Here is a 6,341-nt window from a genome sequence, read left to right as displayed (position 1 = left end):
GGCGTATGTTTAGGAATGCGAGGATAGCGTAGGGGGATCTTACTAAACTTCTTGCGCTCATGGCGCTTAGAAGTGACGGACGACGCGTCGGAGCCGGAGGTAGATGGCGATGAGGTGTCGGTCTCGTAGTAGACCACCTTCCTCATCTTCTTTTTCTTGTCCCCACTCCGATGCGACTTGTGGGAAGAGGGTTTCTTCTCCTTCCCCTTCCCTTTGTTACGGGACTCTCCCGATGAAGCCTTCCCGTGGCTTGTAGTGGGCTTGTTGCCGGTCTCCATCTCCTTCTTGGTGTGATCTCCCGACATCACTTCGAGCGGTTAGGCTCTAATGAAGCACCAGGCTCCGATACCAATTGAAAGTCACATAGAGGGGGGTGAATAGGGCGAATCTGAAATTTACAAACTTAATCACAACTACAAGCCGGGTTAGCGTTAGAAATATAATCAAGTCCGCGAGAGAGGGTGCAAAACAAATCGCAAGCGAATAAAGAGTGTGACACATGGATTTGTTTTACCGAGGTTCGGTTCTCGCAAACCTACTCCCTGTTGAGGTGGTCACAAAGACCGGGTCTCTTTCAACCCTTTCCCTCTCTCAAACGGTCCCTCGGACCGAGTGAGCTTCTCTTCTCAAATCAATTGGGAACCAAACTTCCCGCAAGGACCACCACACAATTGGTGTCTCTTGCCTTGTTTACAATTGAGTTGATCGTAAGAACGAATGAGAAAGAAGAAGCAATCACTACACGACGGTTCACTTACAGCGACCTACGGTTGGTTGCTAAAACGGCCTTCAGCGACCTACGGTTGGTCGCTAAAAACTTTTAGCGACCCATAAGGATGGTCGCTGTAAGTGCCGTCGCTAAAGGCTTTAGCGACCGACATCTTTTTAGCGACCGACCGTCCGTTGCTAATATTGTATATTTAGCGACCAACCGTGGGTTGCTGTACTATAGATTTAGCAACCAACCGTAAGTCGTCATACTATACATTTAGCAACCAACAGAAAGTCGTCCTTTTTACAGTTGTTATTAATAAAAATATACATTTAATTAAGCACCACAAATCACAGATTTTTATACACAAATCATAAAGACATACACAGTTAATCAGTATACCACAGTCATAGATCCATCACATAAACACAAAAGCACCACAATTATATATTCACAAAAGCATCACAATTATAATATCATTCACAACTAGATCATTTACTAATATCATTCACAATTATAAAGCCCACAACTACATCACTAATGTTTCATATCACTCCAGCTATTGTTCAAAAGCCCACAACTACATCACTCTAGCTACTCCAGAGCTGATCAGTCACAAAAGCAAGACATGTGAAATTTATGTAGAAGACTTCGCAAACTGTCCATCTTCAACTGGTACTGCTATCGTTGCTTCCATATCATCCGAGCATCAATATCATCCTAGCATCAAGATTAAAACTTAGTCTAGCGTAACATAAGTCGAAAATGAAGGGAAAAAGGTAAATATGTACTTACAATAGCTTTCTAAACAGTTTCACTAAATCTTTTTCTTGATGTAATGCATCTGCTTCAAAAAAACAATTGCACTTGGTTATAATTTTCTTGTCGCTGAAAAGATATCAAATATATTTAGTGAGCATGTAGATCAAAACATAAGCTATAGGTTGGTTTAGAAATAATTGGGAAAACTTATAAGACATATAAAAAACTCAATAAATATCATGTAATATTTTAGAGATGCTAACTTAAATGTAATATTTTAGAGATGCTAACTCAATAAATACCCCAGCTGGCCAGAGGGAGAGTGTTTATACCAGAAGCATTTGTGCGAGCAGGCTTCTTAGCAGCGGCCAAGCTGATGACCGGGTCCAGCACGGCCTTGTCAGTACTGACAGCAGCAGCTGCAGAGGGTTGAGGCAAAACAACGTTCTGTACCACTGGGCTGCCCTTGCTGGCCAGCTGCATCAGATCCTTTGCCTTGTCGGCGGGGAAATCGTCAAATACCAGCACCTTCCCGCCATAGAAGATTGTGAGCTGCTTAGGCTTCTCTTTATCTCCTTGCTCCTCCCTGACAAATATTACAGAGAAGAACACTAAGGAACAGTGCATGTAGTAGGCTACTTCAGCTTAGCCAATCAATTATCCACTCTGTTTTTTTTTCCTGTTAATAATCCTTGGCAGTTAATGATAAACATTAGGTACAATCTCTGAGCATGTTGGTTGCTTTGCCTGATAAAAGGAAACAGTGTTACCTTGCAGAACACGGTGTTTTAGCAAAGGCGGTAACTTCTTAAGATTACAAAGATACAGCTTTGACCAAGGAATACCAACACAGACTGAACAGCAAGGGATGCTTTAGCTTTACACATACGTAATAACATGCTCTGTCATTTGCCATCCGGCTCAACTAGATTTTATACCACATGTTCCACTTCCACCTATAAACACTCATTAAACTCAGATCTCTATGTTAGAAAGTCAAATTGCTTGGCCTTTTGTCCAGGAGACATAAGACAGCTAGCTAGGCTTGAGTTCTGCTGTGCTACTACGTAACAACTGTTGCGCAAACCAAAATCGAAATGGATTTAGATGATGTGAAGCAGCAGTGGTACGCACCTAGGGGCAGCAGCATCCTTGATGCTGAACCCGACGCTCTGCGGGAACAGCTCCATGGTCTCCTTCCTCCTTTCGACCTCCTCGCCCTCCGCTCCGGAGAGCAAGTTAGTTGTCGCCGGCGTCCTCTGCTGCTCGACCTCGCCTGAGAACGGGAACCCAAAAAAAACATCCGGATAAGGGACCGCAAAATTCGAAGCCCGAAAACGTGGTTTCAAACCGGATAACAAAGGCCCCGCCCAGATCTCACACCAGCACAACACGCTCCCCACTAGAAACGAAACTGGCTGGGGCTGCTCCACCTGCCACCCAACTGCTGCACTGTCTGGAGATCCACCGCCTCACTGCTGCACTACCTGCAGGATCTTCTCCACCGCTGCTGCTGGAATGAGAGAAAAAGGGGTCAGGATCCACTGCCTGTTCTTGATAGTCCGTGGCCACACAGCCAAATTGCGCAAGAGGGAGGAGGGGCCGGCGCCGCATTGGGTTTGTGCGCTCTGGTTGCGCAAGAGGGAGAAGGAGTGGCGGTGGCTTGGGAGAGGGAGCAGGGTAGTGGCGGCTAGGGTTGGGGGCATGGCCGGTTTCATGGGACCTGGTGGGCCGGCTAGGGGCATGGCCGGTTTCATGGGACCTGGTGGGCCGGCTAGGTTAGGTTAGGTTAGTTTTTTTATTTCTTTTCTAATTCCTTTCTAATTTCAAAATATAATTTAAATAACCACAAAATTTATAACAATTAACCCAAAACTATTTATAAATAAAATATTTATTTTTGGGACTAATAATTATATTATTAATTTACTAGGATTTTTATTTAATAAGAAATATTTGTTAAATATCTAAAAAATCAATTATAAGCAATAAAAAATCATTCCAAAGGTAAATAAATAACAAGCACTTTTTTTAAAAAAATTGATTACCATAAATATCATTATTAACTAAATGTATTATTTTTATTTAATGATTTTTATAGTGTTACACCTGGGCAGCAGCTTCTGGGATGAAGACGAGAAGGCGGTTGTTTATAAACCTTTGTCTCCCTAGAAAACCATTCACTTGTGATCCATGATTTATCCATACTCTTTATGTAGGATTTGAAACGACTTTCAACTCGAATCTAATATCATATAAGCACAAAGAACATAGTTGCATACTATAGTCATGTCCATACATAAACAAACCAGGAAATAAACATACAAGCAATATAAAAAAGAAATAAATCACCACGCAATTTAGTGATCAATGTTTACTTGTTTTAATTAATTTTTAGTCACTAACATCTACAGATACGTTCAAGCTATAAGATTTGATAGTGATCCTTGCTCTATAGCAACTCACCGCTAGTCCCCGACGACATCTATAGCGACCAACCATAAGTTGTTAAATTTCTAGACTTTTAGCGACCAACCGACCGTTGCTACAAATGGATTTAGCGACTGACCGTCGGTCCCTAACCTTTAGCAACCAACAGTTGGTACCTAATAAGGGTCGCTAAAGATCAACCGTCGTGTAGTGAATCCAAGCGCAAGAGCTCAAAAGAACACAATAAATCTCTCTCACTTAACACTAAAGCTTTTGTGGAATTGGGAGAGGATTTGATCACTTGGGTGTGTCTTGTATTGAATGCCTAGCTCTTGTAAGTAGTTGGAAGGTGGAAAACTTGGATGACTTGAATGTGGGGTGGTTGGGGGTATTTATAGCCCCAACCACCAAACTAGCCGTTTGGTGAAGGCTGCTGTCGCATGGCGCACCGGACAGTCCGGTGCGCCAGCTACGTCACCAGGCCGTTGGGTTCTGACCGTTGGAGTTCTGACTTGTTGGCCCGCCTGGCTATCCGGTGCGTTGCAGTCGACCGTTGGCGCGAAGTAGCCGTTGCTCCGCTGGCTCACCGGACAGTCCGGTGTGCACCGGACATGTCTGGTGAATTATAGCGGAGCGGAAATCCGAAGCTGGCGAGTTCAGAGTCGCTCTCCTCTGGAGCACCGGACACTGTCCTGTGAATTATAGCAAAACGCCTCTGAGAATTCCCGAAGGTGAAGAGTTTGGCTTGGAGTTCCCTGGTGCACCGGACACTGTCCGGTGCGCCAGACCAGGGCAGCCTTCGGTTATCCCTTGCTCTCTTTGTTGAACCCTTTTCTTGCTCTTTTTATTGGCTTATTGTGAACCTTTGGCACCTGTAGAACTTATAGACTAGAGCAAACTAGTTAGTCCAATTTATTTGTGTTGGACAATTCAACCACCAAAATCATTTAGGAAATGGGTGTAAGCCTGATTCCCTTTCACTGGTCAAACAGATTTTTGATGTCATCCCTAGATAGACAACATGAATCTCCAATAGATGTCATTAAAAGGTCCCTTGTGGGTTTTTGTATTTCGGATGACAACATAATTAAAGGTCTAATAATCAGGGTGTTAAGTGTTGAACAGGTACTTAGTGAAAAGCTTACAAGGCTCAACACATGGAGTCAAGTGTTATGATCCAATAAGCTGAGTTGACTATGGTTGTGGACATCACTAGTCAAGTTGAAGGATGATCCAATAAGCTGACTTGACTATGGAGTAAGGATGGGGATTTTGTGGGGAAGAGGAGATGAACATTTGGAGAAAAAGAGGAGGATAGGGTTTAGATGAGGAGGCAAGTGTTTAGGGGAGCCCTCATAGACTTTGACCATAAGTGCTTTATTATGCATCTTTAGAGATAGCTCCAAATCCAGTCACCTATGCAAATTCAAATTTAGAATTGGCTAAAAATACTAGTTGTCTCTAAAATACAATCATTTCTAAAGTAGACTATATTTTACCAGCCACATTTGAAGATGCATCTTTAAAGGTGACTGCTTTGTGGGCACTATAGAGGTGGCTTAATCATGAGCCTCCTGTGACCATAAAATGGTGATGTTGCTCAAAATCATGTTTACTAGTGTTTCTTTGTGACTAAGGATAGTTCCAACACTCCTAGCCTCGACCATCGCATCAACTATTGACAGTACAACATTTACCGTTAGCCTATAGCCACCTTAGTGTCACATAATTTTTTTTTTCTTTTATAGACTTTTAGTTAAAATAAAATATGTTATTTTATTGGAATAAAAATTTATCTAAGTACATAATTATGTAAATAAAATTGACATAATTCATAAAAATGAAAATTTAAATATATAAAAAATAAAATTACATAACTCATAAAAATAATTGATACGCTACTACTCTTCATCATCTTCCTATTCCACCTCTTCCATCTCTTCTTCCTCATCTCTTTTTTTGTCTTCATCCACATCAGCAAAGGAGGGATACAATAATTTATTGACTGTACCAAACAATTTAATTTGAGTAATTCTCTAGGTAGCCTTGTACAACTTCTTTATCATCCTTTTCTCCATAATTGAAGACTTGCTGCTACTTATGGCCCCTTCCTCTTCTATTAAGCTCATGACCTATCAGGGTCAATAGGGCATGGTGTGCCCACACTTTTCTATGATGTGGAGCTATAGAGGGTGTTTGAGATAGCTCTAGGTTCTAGCTCTAGTGTGGAGCTGTAGTTTATAATATCAATTTAAATAGTTTTAAAAATATTTTTTAATCTAAGTAATAAACAAAATGACTTATCTAAATGTCTTATCATCTTATGGAGCTCCTAATGACTTGCTCCACTAACTCCACCAAATTTACTAGAGCTGGAGCTGTCCCAAACAAGGGCATATAATCATCGTGTAAGTTGAGACATGATCTTTTGCTCCCA

At 41.7% G+C, this 6,341-nt stretch overlaps 1 pseudogene across 1 annotated transcript; it reads right to left on the bottom strand.

Moving 5' to 3' along the window:
* Positions 1-1,160: 1,160 nt before the first annotated feature.
* Positions 1,161-3,108, bottom strand: LOC100284291 (LOC100275133-like pseudogene; annotated as a pseudogene). Its single transcript, NR_148410.1, has 5 exons — positions 2,858-3,108; positions 2,609-2,750; positions 1,807-2,060; positions 1,508-1,556; positions 1,161-1,432 (listed from the first exon to the last, which is right to left on the bottom strand). The product of NR_148410.1 is annotated as a protein-like pseudogene (transcript).
* Positions 3,109-6,341: the final 3,233 nt, after the last annotated feature.

Source organism: Zea mays, chromosome 4 (assembly GCF_902167145.1).
Source record: "Zea mays cultivar B73 chromosome 4, Zm-B73-REFERENCE-NAM-5.0, whole genome shotgun sequence".
Lineage (NCBI taxonomy): Eukaryota > Viridiplantae > Streptophyta > Magnoliopsida > Poales > Poaceae > Zea > Zea mays.
This window is presented reverse-complemented; position numbering and strand designations above follow the sequence as displayed.